The sequence below is a fragment of the Microtus oregoni genome, unplaced genomic scaffold, assembly GCF_018167655.1.
Source record: "Microtus oregoni isolate MIOR12 unplaced genomic scaffold, Mior012 000008F_ref0000371, whole genome shotgun sequence".
NCBI lineage: Eukaryota > Metazoa > Chordata > Mammalia > Rodentia > Cricetidae > Microtus > Microtus oregoni.
Window position 1 is genome coordinate 37123522 of NW_024543067.1, and position 16799 is coordinate 37140320.

At 45.6% G+C, this 16799-nt stretch overlaps 1 protein-coding gene across 1 annotated transcript in view; it reads left to right on the forward strand.

Annotated features, from left to right (window-relative positions):
• The window catches only part of LOC121451918 (zinc finger protein OZF-like), a 34397-nt gene extending 21656 nt beyond the window's left edge, over window positions 1–12741 (forward strand). Inside the window, exon 7 of the mRNA XM_041657729.1 lies at window positions 12670–12741. The gene's annotated coding sequence lies outside the window, so the exon portion shown is untranslated. The remainder of the gene's footprint in view (window positions 1–12669) is intronic.
• Window positions 12742–16799: the final 4058 nt, after the last annotated feature.

Here is a 16799-nt window from a genome sequence, read left to right on the forward strand (position 1 = left end):
TTCCTCTAATAAGGCCATATCTACTCCAGTAAGTCACACCTTCGAGCTGTGCCACTCCCTTTCGGGGCCATCTCTTTCAAAACACCAGTCTCTCCTCCATATTCCCACCTTTACCCTGTTCTTCCCTTTTTCTTCCTGTTTGATCTCCCCGTTCCAGTTGCCTCCTTCCATCTATAACTATCTATCCTATTTTCCTTCCCATAGAGACCCATGCGTTGTCCCCCTCATTAGTCCCTTCCTTCATACTTAATCTCTCTGGGTCTTCGGATTGTAGCTTGGTTTATTTAACAGGCAATGTCCATATATAAGATAACACCTTATTTATCTTTCTGGGGGTGGGTTACTTCAGGACGATCTATTCACCTGCCAATTTCATGATTTCATGTTTATTTTTTTATTGTTGTTTTTTTTTAGCAGCTGAGAAATATTTCATTGTGTAAGTGTTCCATATTTTCTTTATCACAGTCTTCAGTCGAGGAACATCTAAGTTGTTTCTAATTTCTGGTGATTATGAATAGGGCAGCAGTGAACATGGATGAGCAAGTGTCTCTGTAGAAGGGTGTAGATACAGTCTTTTGAGATATGTCCAAGAGTGCTATAGCTGGATCTTGAGGTCCTTCTATTCCCAGCTCTTGGGGAACTGCCACACTGATTTCCATGAGGCAGTACAAGTTTGCATATGATAGTATCTTAAGGGTTTCTTAATTTGGGTATCCCAGATTTCTTCAACTATTTCTGTGATTTCAGAAGTTTTCTTGATAACTTTAAATGTGTCCTATTGCAATGCCTTTTATACATTGTTTTAAAAGAGTTTGAGGGGTTTTTTTTTTTTGAGGCAGTCTCTTATTTGAGAGGGTACCCCAGAATGTTCTCAAATTCACTATGGAGCTCAGGATGACACTGAAATTGTAATCTTCCTGATTCTACTTTCATTTTTTAAAAGATTTTTTAAGTTCTCTTTTTGGGGGGTGGGGCAGGCATAATGGTGCACATCTTTAATCACTGTACTTGGGAGGCAAAAGCAGGTAGATCTCTGGTGAGTTCAAGGCTAGCCTAGTACAGACAAAGTTACATAGTGAAACTCTGTCTTAAAAAACAACAGGGGGCTGGAGAGATGGCTCAGAGGTTAAGAGCACTGACTGTTCTTCCAGAGGTCCTGAGTTCAATTCCCAGCAACCACATGGTGGCTCACAACCATCTGTAATGAGATCTGGCGCCCTCCTCTGGCATGTGGGCATACATCGAAGCAGAATGTTGTATACATAATAAATAAATCTTAAAAAAAATGAAACAACAGGTACTAGAGAAATGGCTCAGTGGTTAAGATCACTGACTGTTCTTCCACAGGACCTGGGTTCAGTTCCCAGCACCCACATGGAAGCTTACAACTGTCTATAACTCCAGGATCCAACACCCTCACACAGACATACATACAAGCAAATTCCAATAAAATAAAATAATAAATTTTAATTTTTAAAAGTATGTATATGTGTGTCATCTGTGTATGGATGGGTACAGAGGCCTGAGGTGTTAGACCCCATGGAGCTGGTGTCACAGGCAGTTCTGAACTGCAGAGGCCTGAGGTGTCAGACCCCATGGAGCTGGTGTCACAGGCAGTTCTGAACTGCCCAGTATGGGTGCTGAGAACAGAACTTGGGTCCTTTGCAGGAGCGGTGCATGCTTTTAACTGCTGGACCATCTCTCTAGCTCCTGCCTTCTCTTTCTAAATGCTGGGATTACAGGGTCTGCCCACACACTTGTGTGCATTGTAGTTTCAGTTTTGTATACTTAGTCTACTGCTGACAGAATTTATGTCTAATCTTCTTTTTCTCCCTATAGGCATAAAATAGAGTACTTCCATTTAGACAAAAGCATTGAAGGGGATGTTTGGGGATTTTTTTGTTGTTATCTTCTTTGTTTGTTTGTTTTTGCTTTTAGAGACAGAGTTTCTCTGTGTAACCCTGGATGTCCTGGAACTCACTCTGTAGACCAACCTGGTCTCAAACTCAGAGATCCGCCTGCTTCTGCCTCCCAAGTGCTGGGATTAAAGGCGAGTGCCACCATAACCCTGCTGAACGGGGATGTTTTAATGCCCAGTGAGAAAGACATGCCTTCCCCCTGTCATATACATGTTCCTGACCTTTAGGTAGTTTTTAGCCATGAGACACACTGGACCTTTAGAACACCACTTTTCATACAGTCCAGCCTCAAGGATGGATACAGATGGTACCAAAGAGGCATTTTGTAGAAAGAATGGAAGCTGGGAGGTGATCAGATGGGTAAGATTGCGTTTCTGCAAGCATAAGCACCTGAGCTTGGATCTCAGCACACGCATCAAATGCTGAGTGTGGCTGTGCACACCGTTCACCCCAGCACTGGAGATGGAGTAGGTGAACTTTCAGTTCAGGGAGGAAACCCTGTCTCCAGGGACTAATGGCGCAGGGTGATTAAAGAGCTCATCACACTTGTCCTGCTTTGGTCTCAACATGTGCATATATGCATACACACTCATGTCAGCTGCACAACACACGAAGATAAAATGTGTACAATTATTATATAAAACAGTGAGTTTTAGGCCAGCAAGATCGCTCAATAGGTAAAGGTGTTTGCCTTGAAGCCTGTTGACTAGCAGTCAATCTCTAAGACCTACATAGTGGAAAAATAGAACCAACAGCCTCCAGGAACCCCCTGCCTTCCACATGTGCTTCCCCACCCTGGGGGGAAAAAGGTAACAAATGATGGGTTTCCCTGGGATATTTTCGTACATATACATCATGTGATTTGCTCATGTTTACTGTCATTTCCCTGTCTGGTCCTCCCATCTCCCATGCTACTGGTTCCTTTCTCCTTCCAAAATACTGCCTTTAAAAGGCTTTGAAATTAGAACCCACAGAATGTTCCTTAAACTTGCATACTCCAGGATGGCCTAGTGGGTAAAGATGCTTGGACTGAGTTCAACTCTTGGACCCGCATGATGGTGGAAGAGAACTGTCATGGCAACGGTGCACCTGCCATCACCTCCCCCCAATAAATGTCATTTTAAAAATGAAGGAAACTTGCATGCTGTACCCAGTTTTGTGAATTACCTGATGAAACAAGTACTTATAGTCCTCATAGGATTTAAGCAGCCAGAATGAGTCCAGTATGGTGGTGGGTGCCTGTAATCTCAGCAGTCAAGTGGATGAGGCAGGATGGTTACAACTTTCTGGCTGGCCTGAACTAGATCATGAAACTCTTTCCACGAGGGGAAAAGGGTCTTAATGAACTTAAAACATGAATCAGAAGAAAAGTAAGCCCAAATACAATGATGAAATTGTGGAACCTAAGATCAATTTTTGTCCTTGTTTTTTTCAGAAAGCATCTACTATATAGCTTTGGCTGTCCTCAACCTCAGTGCCATGGAGGATGAGCTTCTGATCCTCCTCTAGCTTCTCCCAGAGTTTCAGTCATGCTAGGCAAGCACCCTCTCAACTGTGCTACACCCCCAACCCTAAGTGTGCATGCTTTTATTTATTTGAGGAGGGGTCTCAGTCTTACTGTTTGCTAAGCTGCCCTGGAACTCCTGAGCTAACCTGATCTATCAGTTTCTTGATTATTTGGAATATGTATGCACATCGACATTTAATCTCTGAAAAGGAGTTCAGGGCTCTGCATCATGCCATACCTATAATACTATAGTGCCTAGAATAGAATATAAAGCTGAGGCAGGACAGTCACAAGTTCCAGGTCAGCCTATTCTACGTAGTGAGACGCAAAAACAAGGATTCACTGGGACATTGTAAACAAAATAATAATAGGCCATTGTCTCACACCTGTAATCCCAGGCCTCAGAATATGAGAGAAGAAGAGGCAGCAGTTCAGGGCCTTTTTAAATTTCTATTTATTTATCTATTTGGCTCTATAGAGAGGTTAGTGCCAACCTGACAGACATGAGACCTTATCAAAAGAAAGAAAGGGGTGGCCTGGCAGTGGTGGCACACGCCTTTAATCCCAGGACTCAGGAAGCAGAGGCAGGCAGATCTATTTGTGTTCATGGTCAGCCTGGTCTACAGAGTGAGTTCCAGGACAGCCAAGGCTACAGAGAAACACTACCTCAAAAGACTGGAAAAGAAAGAAAGAAAAAGAAGAAAAGGGGTAAAGGGAAATACAATAGGCTGTAATCCTATAGAAAAAGTAGCAGTTACAAGGATGGGGTCCACATCCCTTGTGGCCGCCAAGGACAAGGATTCTACATGGATCTCCATCCAGCAAACATACTGCGTCTGCTGAGACAGGCAGAGTGTTGTGGCCTAAGTGGGGTTGCTATGCAGATTTATTCAAGTGTGTCTGATGACACACTTAAATAACTATTCATAATATTTCTGCTCCCCACAGCCACAAAGCCACTGACGCGAGCAAGAGAGTCCTGAGGTGAACTGTCGGCCTCCTCATGATCTCGCCCTTCTTAGAGACGTACTAAAACACAACTCGGACCTAGAAACTTTTTTTTTTAATATTTATTTATTATGTATACAATATTCTGTTTGCGTGTATGTCTCCAGGCCAGAAGAGGGCACCAGACCTCATTACAGATGGTTGTGAGCCACCATGTGGTTGCTGGGAATTGAACTCAGGACCTTTGGAAGAGCAGGTGATGCTCTTAACCACTGAGCCATCTCTCCAGCCCCCCCTAGAAACTTTTTTATATTCCACCCTCTCAATCCAATAGAGAGGACTGTGGCAGAGAACAAACAGCTATGTCAAATTTTGTAATTCTACACTTTATTTAGTTGATATAGAAAATACTGAGAATCCAACTTTAAGAGATATGGAAAAAGGATATGAGAAAGGTTTAAAAGATGATAAACATCATTTAGTCTGCTAGAGTTTCAGTTAGAAGTGAGAGACTTTAAAAAATCAAAATGTTTCTTAAGAAAAATGGATACTAAAAACTACCTGACCCAGCCGGGTGGTGGTGGCACTCGGGAGTCAGAGGCAGGCAGATCTCTGAGTTCAAGGTCAGCCTGGCCTACAAGAGCTAGTTCCGGGACAAGCTCCAAAGCTACAGAGAAACCCTGTCTCGAAAACAAACAAACTAAAAAAACAACAACAATAAAAACCACCTGACCAAGTGTGGTGTCGCACACACGTTCACTTCCTGCTCTGAAGACTCCAGCCTGGTCTCCATAGTCAAGTTCCAGGCCAGCCGGGGCTGCACAATGAGACCCGACCTCAAAAACAAAACAAACTCTATCTAGGTTTTGAAGGTAAGAGCTTTTAGAGAATCAAGATGCAATACAAGGTCATAAAACAAGCAATAGGAAAAGCTTCCAGGGCAAGTGAAATGGATCAGCAGCGAAAGGAGCTTGCCACCAAACCTGCCTGCCTAAGGCACTTACAGGGTGAAAGAGCAAACCAGCTCCTCAAGTTGTCCTCTGATCCAGAGCAACACACACACACACATGAACTTAAAACAAATAAATGAAAAACTAGAAAACAGCCATAACTACATGCATATTAAGGAGGACTTTAAAGAGTTACTATAAAGCTTCACTATGTTGTGTCTCCACGGTGCTAATTAACATGGACAGCTTTTATAATAAGTTTCACATTGTTCAGCTATAACTGTTGTCTTGGAAACGAAGCTCCTTCCCTCTGCAGGTTCAGTTTAACATTACATTTGACATTTACACTTTTAAATTTATGTATATGGGTGTTTTGCTTGCATGTATATCTGTGTGCCATGTGTATGACTGGTGCCTGTGGAGGCTGGAAGGGGGTGTTGGAACCCCTGGAACTGCAGTTACAGGTGTTGGTAAGCCACATGTAGGTGCTGGAAATCACCCTGGAGGGTGTCCTTTGAAAGAGTAGGCAGTACTCCTGACCACTGAGCAAGCGCTTCAGTGCCTACATTTGACCTTTTCTGTAGCATTTGATACGTACCATGATAACGATAGATTGAAATCTTCCCTCAAATCTAAACATCATGAACTGATCATAGCTTATAAGGTGGATAGGAGGGCTAGGAGATAGCTCAGGGGATAACGCGCTTCCCCACAGATATGAGGAACAGAGTTTGAATCCCCAGAACCCAAGTGATTGATGTGTGGGTGTGGCACCCCTATGTAATTTCAGCACCCGGAAGGCGGGATCTCCAAAGCAGTCTGCCTAAGATGACCAGCTGAGAACCCTGCCTCCGTGAATAAAGTGGAGAGCAATTGAAAAAGACTCTTCATGTCGACCTCAGGCCTCCACATGCACATTCAAATACACATGCGCCAGACACGCATGCGGAAGCAAGTGGCAGGCACTGCCATCTCCTGTTTCGTTCAGCAGAAGGCCCAGCCTTCCTGGGATTCCAAAGAATGGGAGTACACTGACCTTGGCTACCTTCAAAACACATTTTTAAAATTTTCAGAACATGTCAAACAGTTTCACAGTTAAACAATATGGTCCGTTTTGGAGGTAAAATACATTGTGAAATTCGAAAGGCAGATATGTAAATGAGCCTACTGGGGCCTGGCTGTGTTGAGCCCAGGGGGGTCAGGGTAGCCTCGTTTGGAGCCGTTTTGTTAGGAATATTTTCAGATAGATCACACCCCAGAGTTCATTCTGTTCACTCCAGCTTCATTCTGTAGCAAATATTTTGGGCTTTAGTTTTGTTGTAGTTTTTATTTTGATCTTGTTTTTTGAGACAGGGTCTTACTATTACTATGTAGCTCTGGCTGGCCAGGAACTCCAGGCTGGCCTTGGACTCAAAGATCCTCCGCTTGCCTTTGCCTCTTGAGGGCTGGAATTAGTTGTGTGCGGCCACACATGACTGTGGTAAGTTGCACAAAGATACACTCAAAGCTGGACACACTACACAAGCCTAGAGTCCAAACCACTGTGGAGGCAGAAATATTACTTTAGCACAGGAGTTCAAGCCGGCATGGGCAACATGGTGAGATCCCATCTCAAAAAAAAATCAATCCACTCTGAAATCTCCTTTTGCATGGCCACACATTGATCCTTTAATATTCTATTGTCTGATTGGCTACAGTATCCCTGATAGCCAAAGCATCTTTCTCCAAACACAGGCTGGGCATGGTGGCACATGCCTTAAATTCCAGCATTTAGAAGGCAGAGGCTAGCAGATCTCTGTGAGTTCCAAGCCATCCAGGGATACCTTAAAAAGGAAGAAAAGAAGGAAGGAAAGGAAGAAGAAATAAAAGAAAGACAAACAGGAGGTGTGTCTAAATGGATTAGCTCCTTAATCTTAGCGCTCAGGAGGACAAGAGTTTGGGGCAAATGCAATCTACATAGTAAGACTTGAAGATATAAAATCTAGAAGTAGCTTAGTAGCAGAAGTGGTAGAGGCCTCTAGCATCCACAAGGCCTTGGCTCTGGTCTCCAGCACTGCCCCAAAAACCTACACAGGAATAAACCTCGGAAGTACCTAGGATGTGAATGAGCACCCCCTCAACTTCATACCAGAACGAGTGCCTCTGCTTGGATCATATGTGGCGTTTGTGTTTATGTTCTGATTCACAGTAACTTCTCCTGGATTTCCATTGAACAAACTAAATAAAAAGATAAATGGTGAAAGATCAAAAAGGATCCATAACATTTTTCACTGAGAACTACCTGACACGGGCACATACTCTTTTGTGTGTTTTCTTGAGACAGGGTCTCGCTATATATCCCTGGCTGTACTGGAACAAGCTCTGTAGACCAGGCTGGCCTCAGACTCACAGAGATCCACCTGCCTCAGCTGAACATAACGAAAACACAGCCCATTACATTCTTGGGGGCACTGCTAAATGAGTGTACATGTAAGCTATTCCATCCTCATGTTAGAAAGGAAGGTCATGTATGGGTGGGCTGGCAAAGGAAACTCAGTAGGTAACAGTGCTTGCCACTGAGCCTGACAGCCTGCACTCCATCCCTGGAACCACATAGTGAAAGGAGAGGACCATCTCCCTAAAGCTGTCTTCTGACCTATACGCGAGAACCATGACTTGTATGCATGTACGCACAGATACACACACAATGTAAAGAAAAAGAAGTTATGCACATAGCCAGACCCTGCCTCCAAACCAAACAAAATGGGTTGGAGAGATAGTTAGTTCAGTGGGTAAAGCTCTTGTCATGCCAGTATGAAGAACTGAGTTCAGATGCCCGGAACCCATGTAAAGCCTGACTGGTGGGCGGGAAACTCTATATTCCTATGGGGAGATGGGAGGGAGACACACAAGACTCTCAGGAAGCTCACAGACCAGATGTCTGGTGTATACAGCTGTGAACATCAAGACAACGGACACCTAAGGTTTTCCACAGACCTACACACACACAAACACACACACACACACACAAATAATTTTTAAAGAATTCAAGTTGATAATCTAACTTCCTAAACTAGCAACTAGAGTGGTTAAACCCAAAGCACAGAACAAAACAAAGAACTCATCCCAACACACAGCAAGCGTCACGACAGAACGAGGAAGGAAGAAAATGATAAAGTTGTGCACCAAAATGTCTGGGGCTTTTAGGTTTTGTTCTTTTAGTTTTGTTGTTGTTGCTCATTTTTTGTTGCTTTTTGTTTTTTGAGACAGTGTTTCTCTGTCTCAGCGTTTCTCTAGCCCCAGCTGTCCTAGTACTGGCTTTATAGACCAGACTGGCCTTGAACTCAGAGATCCACCTGCCTCTGCTTCCCTAGTGCTGGAATTAAAGGCATGTGCCACCATGTCCATTCATGTATTAACTTTTATTACATATTTATTTTGTTAGTGTGGGCATGTGCCATAGCACACATCTGGTGGTCTGGTCCCCCACTCCCGGGAGGTCACCATATTGATGCCGAACTTAGTGCGGACACCTGATCAGCATAGCGCACTACAGCCCAGAACTCCTGGACTCACGAGATCCTCCTGTCTCAGCCTCCCAAGTAGTCAGGCTCCGGACACATACTATGCAGAACAACTTGGGGGAGTCAATACTTTCGTTCCACCTGTGGGTTGCACGTATCTAACTCAGGTAGGTAAGTGTAACAGCAAGTGCCTTTACCACACTTGTCATCTGGCCAGCCCATTGTTTATTTTGTTCTGAATACTGTCTTGGAGATGGATCAGCAGATTAGGGAGCGCGCTACCAACCCTGACAACCTGAGTTTAATCCCAAGGTCCCACATGGTAGGAGGAACCAACTCCAGCAAGTTGTCCTCAACCTCTGCATCTGCAGAGATTCACGTCACATACACAAAGCAATGTAGTGGTGTGCACATCTTTAATCCCAGCACTCAGGAGGCAGAGGCAGGTAGAGCTCTGAATTGAAGGCCAGGCTTGCCTACAAAACCAGTTCCAGACCAGCCAGGGTGACACAGTGAGACCCTGGCTCAAAGAAACAAAACCAGCCAACCAAAAAACAGTTAAGCCAGTTGGTGGTAACACACACCTTTAGTCTCTGAGTTCAAGGACTTTTTGGCGCAGAGCTAGTTCCAGGATAGCCAAGGCTACACAAACCCTGTCTCAAAAACAAACAAACAAACAAACAAAAATGAATTGAATACTAATAAAACAAAAACAAAGGAGTATACGTCTAGCTGCATTATCACATTATATAATGTACAACATTTTTTGGCTTTTAAAATATTTCACAATACATACTATTGTATTATAGATATTTTTTCTTTTTATATAGATATTTTCATGCAACTATATAATGTACATTGAATATGTTACCCCAATAAGTCTTCCCCTTCCCTTCCCTTTAGTCCTCCTAGACAGTTTCGCTTCTACCCCATGTCCTATATATACATAATTTTATGTGTCTATATAAAACCTAGGAACTACACATGAGAAAAAAACATTTGTCACTCTGAGACTATCTTAATTTGCTTTATAAGACTACCTTTGGAGCTGGAGAGATGGCTCAGAGGTTAAGAGCACTGGTTGTTCTTCCAGAGGTCCTGAGTTCACTTCCCAGCACCCACATGGTGGCTCATAACCATCTATAATGAGATCTGGTGCCCTTTTCTGCCATGCAGGTGTACATGGAGGCAGAACACTGTATACATAATAAATAAGTAAATCTTTGAAAAAAAGACTACCTCTGGTTGCATTCATTTTTCTGTAAATGACATAACTTTTCCTTTAGAATGAATGTATGATATATACACTTTTGTGTGAGCATGTGAGTTCGAGCATGCAGTGTGCCACAGCATGCTGTGCAGTAGGAACTTGCAGCTCACCCTGCATGATCCAGAAAGCCCCATTCCTGCCTCTTTCTCTCCAAGCCCTGCCCACTCAGAATCTCCAACAAAGAAAAGGCACCAAAAAGCCCAGTTTCGAGTTCTTGGTGGCTACAAAAGCTCCTCCCCTGAAGTTGCCAGCAGCCCAAGTCCCCCTCTAAATTGTTCGGCTTTTGACCATACTTGGGCATAAACACAGCTTGTGACAGACACATCACCCCTCACCTACAACCTATATAAGATCCCTACTTTAGTTCAAGCATGTGGCCTCTCCAGCCTCCATCTCTGGGACTGAAGAACCTACCCAGGAGTTGCTTTGCTCAAAAAAAAAAAAATGTTATATTTTTTTCAATTTGGCTTGAGCTGGGCTACTGCTTTGGCAGAGAAACCTATTATCAGTGGACAGAAAACCCATTACAAGTCTGTTGAAGTCAGAGGATAACTTACAAAAGTTACTCTCTCTTTCTACCATGTGAGCCCCACATATCAAACTCAAGTTGTTTGGCAGCAAGTGCCTTAACCCATTGATACATCCCCTGGCCATTCTTCTCTATTGCTGATAAAGATTCCATTTGTGGAACTAGAGAGCTGGCTGAGCAGTTAAAAAGTACTTGCTGAGACCCACATTGGAGCACCGGACAGAAATCTCAAGGTCCTAATCAGGAGCAGGAGAGGGAGCACGAGCAAGGAACTCAGGACCGCGAGGGGTACACCCACACACTGAGACAATGGGGATGTTCTATCGGGAACTCACCAAGGCCAGCTGGCCTGGGTCTGAAAAAGCATGGGATAAAACCGGACTCACTGAACATAGCGGACAATGAGGACTACTGAGAACTCAAGAACAATGGCAATGGGTTTTTTTTAAATATTTATTTACTTATTATGTATACAATATTCTGTCTGTGTGTATGTCTAAAGGCCAGAAGAGGGCACCAGACCTCATTAGAGATGGTTGTGAGCCACCATGTGGTTGCCGGGAATTGAACTCAGGACCTTTGGAAGAGCAGGCAATGCTCTTAACCACTGAGCCATCTCTCCAGGCCCCTGGCAATGGGTTTTTGATCCTACTGCACGTACTGGCTTTGGGGGAGCCTAGGCAGTTTGGATGCTCACCTTACTAGACCTGGATGGAGGTGGGCAGTCCTTGGACTTCCCACAGGTCAGGGAACCCTGATTGCTCGAGCTGATGAGGGAGGGGGATTTGATTGGGGGAGGGGAAGGGAAATGGGAGGCGGTGGCAGGGAGGAGGCAGAAATTCTTAATAAATAAATAAATTAAAAAAAGATATAAGACGAAATAAAAAAAAATCACAAGAACAACAACAAAAAAAAAAAAGTACTTGCCACTGTAAGACTTTAAGGCAATCCTAAAGTCATTTCTGACAATTCTGAATCCTCTCAGCCTCTGTGCCATAGTGCTTCCCCTCCTCCTCTAGGAACCAAGGACCTAACAGCTACACTTGGACGTATTCAGTTCCTGAACAATTACCCATATACGTATGCTTTGGTTCGGTCCCCTGGGAAACGGGGTCAAAATGACCTCTTACCTCATCTGATCTGGCAACAGCTCTCCAGTCAATTATTGGTAACAGCCCTTTCGAATAAGCCAATCAAAATAGTTAAAAAAAACAACCCCCTTGCTTCTGTGGCCCCTTTAAAAATAGACTGTACCCGCTATTTGAGGTCCCTCGGCTTCCCAAATGCTGGGGGACCCTGTCATGACAGAATTAATAAAATCCTCATGCTTTTGCATCGGCTGTGGTGTGTGAGATGGTCTCTGGGGGTGACTCCTTCTCGGTATTTGGACGCTAGAGTCCAACATTTGGTTCCCTGACCGGGAATTGAGTCGCTCCCAGACACACTCTAGACCCAGTTGGAGGTATAAAAAAAATGAGCTCATTTTTATGTCTGTCTGTTTGTGTATTGTGTTTCTGTTTCTGTGTAATTGTGAATCAGTAAATTTGAAGGAATATTGTACTTGCGCAGGGCTAGTATTTGAAGGTGACCAGGCAGTGGGACAGACGTGTCCGGGAACACTCCCTGTCCCAGCCGTAGAGGACGCTTCACTGGCAATTTGTGAAACTAGGAGTGACCAGGTCATCTTAGTTTCTAGGGAGTGTGGCCCTTATCGCCCACTCCCTTCCAGGTTCGTATCAGTTTGTTGCCGCGCGGCTTCTGATTTTGAGTCTATGTCTGTCCTTTTGTTCTTGTGTATTTTCAGTTCTACACCAGAGTGGTGGTGAGAGCACCAGCTTCTGGTTTTGAGTTTATGTCTGTCTCTTTGTATTTTTGTTTTTGTATGTCTGTTTGTCTTTGTTAAAATCTACCTGCAGGTATTCAGAACCTGGCACCAGCCCCCTGGCCATCATCAGTTTCCCTGATTCCGAAAGCAGCCCCACTGCTGGAGGAGGTGATGGCTGCCCCTCCCCAAGCCCTTTGTCTTCTCTCTTTCCTGTACAGGCGCAAAAGAAACCCAGAATCCAGGCACCTCTGGTTCTTCCTGATATCCAGCCGAGCATGACAGACTTCTCCCTCCTCCTCCCCCGGAGGAAGCACTGTTCCTGAGGAGCCCCGCTGGTCTGGTGGGGGGGGGGGGCCTAGCCCTGAAATCTTCAGTACTCAGTGTCTATGCTGGGACAGGGGAGGGATGTCCACTAGAGAGAGTGATCTCCCAAGCATTCCCCCTTTGTTCAGTAGCAGGCCAATTACAATATTGCCTTTTTCTGCCTCTAACCCTTTCTTCTCTTATAACCCTTTCTTCTCTTGGGACTCTCAGGCCGTGACCGGGCTTATAGAATCTGTTCTGGTTATTCATCAGCCCACTTGGGATGATTGCCAGCAGCTCTTACAGGTGCTCCTAACCACAGAGGAAAAAGAATATCCCAGGAGCTGACAGCAGGCCAATCCAATCACCGGACAAGATAGAGGATGGGACTTCAATATTCCAGCTGGTAGGGAGCAGCTCCATCTTTATTGCCAGAGTCCAGTTGGCGGGTCTAAAAAAAAAGGAGGGGGGGTTGCAAAGCACCCCACTAATTTGCTAATTTGGCTAAGGTAAGAGCAATAGTACAAAGGTCGGATAGTACTCCTACAGGATTTTTAGAAAGACTATTGGAGGGGTACAGGATGTAAACCCCTTTTGATCCCATGGCAGCAGATCGCCAAGCCAATGTAGTGATGTCTTTTATAGGCCAGTCAGCATCAGACAGCAAGTTGCAGAGAATGGAGAGACTGCAGAGATGCTCCCTCCAGGACTTAGTAAAGGAAAAAATTAGACAGACAGGGATGCAACAGAAGATGACAGCTGCAGAGACTGCACACCTCAGACGGAGCAGCCCCTGAGTGGCCGAATGTGGACTTCAGTGAGGAGTGGCCCTACAGGACTTTGGGCTCGAGACACTTCCCAAAGCAGCTGCTGAGCAGAAGCAGGCCGAGCACAGCCGGCTACTGAAGCGATGCTCTGCCCACCTGAGAGGCCTACGCAGCAACCACAGTGACAGTACTGAAATCACACCCCCCCCCCTTACTTATGCTGTGCACCCAGGTGTCCGATTCTGGGGTGTACGGGGGGGGGGGAGGAGTTCCCCCTCGCTTTGTCTAAAGCATTTGACTATGGACACAAGGATGGCTGATTATTACTAAGTGTCCCACGCTTTTATTAGAAAAAGACCTGTTGGAGACTTTGACTTCCCCTACTGTTCTCCAGGGCTGTAAAGAATAGCAGGCTGCTCTCTGCCTCTGCCATGCCCACCTCCCTGAGGGAGGCTCTGCAGCCACTGCCGGCTGAATCCTCCCAGCTGCCTTGGTCACAGCCCAAGCCTGGGGACTCTGCTTACCGCCACCTGCCCCGGCAGGCAGCAACTGACAGAAACGAGGAGGGGCTGGGAGAGCCCAATTCCAAACAGCCTTCCCGAGCTGCTTGCAAGTTTCAGAGAACAACTGACCCCAGCTCCCAGACCGCAACTGTGGGAAGCTTGGGGTACTGCAATGCCCAAGCAGAGCCGGTTTTGGTGAAGCGTGCTGGTAAGATTTGCTGAAGAAGACAGGGCAGCAATGGTGAATGACCTGAGCAGCCTACTTAAAGGGACATCGGCCGAAAGGCAGAGAAGCTTTTTCTTACCAGTACTAAGAAGATCAAAGAAGAAATTTTCTCGAGGTTTGGCCTGCTCAAGGTAATCGAGGTTGATGGTAAAACTGCCTTGTTACTCAGAAAAGTCAGGGCATAGGTAAGACTGGGGAAAATTACATTGTGCATACAGACCCCAGAGTTTAGGACAGGTAAAAAGAATAAATAAAGACCCTTACCAAATTAGCCTTTGGAATCTGGCACTAGAGACTGGGTACAGCTCCTTCCCATAGCCCTGTTCTGTGTACGAAACACCCCGTCTCAGCTTGGACTAACCCCCTATGAGATCCAATATGGGGGACCCCCCTCTTAGTTTCCTAAGGCCCCTCATGACCCATTTGCTCACAAACCCCATCTGCAGGCGCGGTTGAAGGCTCTCCAGATCTCCGAGCCCAGGCATAGAGACCCCGAGCCACCCTGACACCTGGAAATCTCGCATTCATTCCAGAATTGACACCTGGGGTATATCCGGAGGGACATGAGAAAAGCTGCAGCACCCCACAGCCAGAACAGCAGCTGCCCGCTCATACCTGCAATCCATGCCTCCTCAAGCCCTTGCTTTGATACCCCTGCCCTCACCCCTGATTTCTGTCAACTAGTGGCAGAGCTAGCCTCCTGGGATATCCGAGCTACATATCCCCGACAGCTGCCCCTGGAGGCTGGCAAAAGATTTTCCCCTGGAGGAAATATTTGGACACGGGGGTTCAGACATCTCCCCCACTTGTCTCCCAGGGGCTTCTCGCGGGACTGTCTCCATGGGTGTCGGGAAGGACTTGGGACATAAAATGGTATTTATCTGACCAGAGCCTACTGCTGCAGGCCAGACTAGACCCTCCCTAAAGGGGCCCTAGCTATCCCTGCTGCTGCCCCCTGGACTAAGCTACTCTCCCTGCTTCTCTGCTGGCACCTCCCAACACCAGCCCGGGCACCCGGAAATCTCACACCCGTTCCAGGTTGGCGATTCTGTGTACATGCGGAGACACCAGTCCCAGAACCTTGGACCTCACTGGAAGGGACCCTACACCTACTGCCCTCAAAGTGGACGGTATTGCAGCCTGGATGCATGCGTCTCACGTCAGGCCTGCACTTTCACAGGACGACCCAGGACCATCCAAATGAAAGCTTCAGTGTACCCAAAGTCCTCTCAAGGAGGCCTGATTCTGCCAGGCTTGCTGATCTTTGCCCTGATGTTTATACCTCAGGACTTAACCTGGACCCTGACTAACTTTGAGACTGGGCAAGCCTTAAGGCCAGCCACTGGAGTTCATCCCCTGAATACCTGGTTCCCCCAGCTAACTTTTGACCTATGTTTAGCAAATTACTCTTGGGAGGATACTGAGCAAACCCCCAGAAACTTTCATCCTGTATACAAATATTCTGAATGATATATTTGTCTGGGGGGGAAAGCAAACTCTGCAGTATGGGGGGGGGGCTTAAAGTATTTTATTGTGCTGCCTGAAAATGTAAAAAGTCATAATCACTTTCACTGAGGAAAAAAAAAGAGCTAACCGGTTAACAGGCAATATTTGGGGTTTATGGTTGTATGATCAAAAAAAAAAAAGACATAGGGATTCTGTTCACCCTGTGAGTTGTTGTAACACCTCCAATCACCATAGTACTAGGGCCCAACCCAATGTTACCTGACCAGGGCCAGCTAGCCCCTGCTGAGATAGCCCCCCTTTCCAGGGCCCCGGGCTCCACTCCTAGTCCTAAAAACCCTTCTACAACTCCTGCTTCACTGCTGGCAAGCTCTAATACAGGCCAGCGACTGTTTAATCTGTTAATGGGAGTCTTTTCCTTGCTAAATAGTACTGACCCCAGCTTGACACAATCTTGTTGGCTATGCTTGACAGCAGGACCTCCCTATTATGAGGAAATAGCCTCATCTAACAGTTTCAAAGTCCCAGGACAACAGGACCTGGTGCCTTCTATTGATCTATGGTGGGCCTACAACACTGGTTTGTTAATCTCTGTGTACAGACCCAATTGGTCCTCCAAATTTACTAATATCTCAAGATTGAGATATTTGACCAAATAAGAGGAGGGAATGTAAGACTTTAAGACAATCCTAAAGTCATTTCTGACAATTCTGAATCCTCTCAGCCTCTGTGCCATAGTGCTTCCCCTCCTCCCCTGGGAACCAAGGACCTAACAGCTACACTCGCACGTACTCAGTTCCTGAACAATTACCCATATACGTATGCTTTGGTTCGGTCCCCTGGGAAACGGGGTCAAAATGACCTCTTACCTCATCTGATCTGGCAACAGCTCTCCAGTCAATTATTGGTAACAGCCCTTTCGAATAAGCCAATCAAAATAGTTAAAAAAAACAACCCCCTTGCTTCTGTGGCCCCTTTAAAAATAGACTGTACCCGCTATTTGAGGTCCCTCGGCTTCCCAAATGCTGGGGGACCCTGTCATGACAGAATTAATAAAATCCTCATGCTTTTGCATCGGCTGTGGT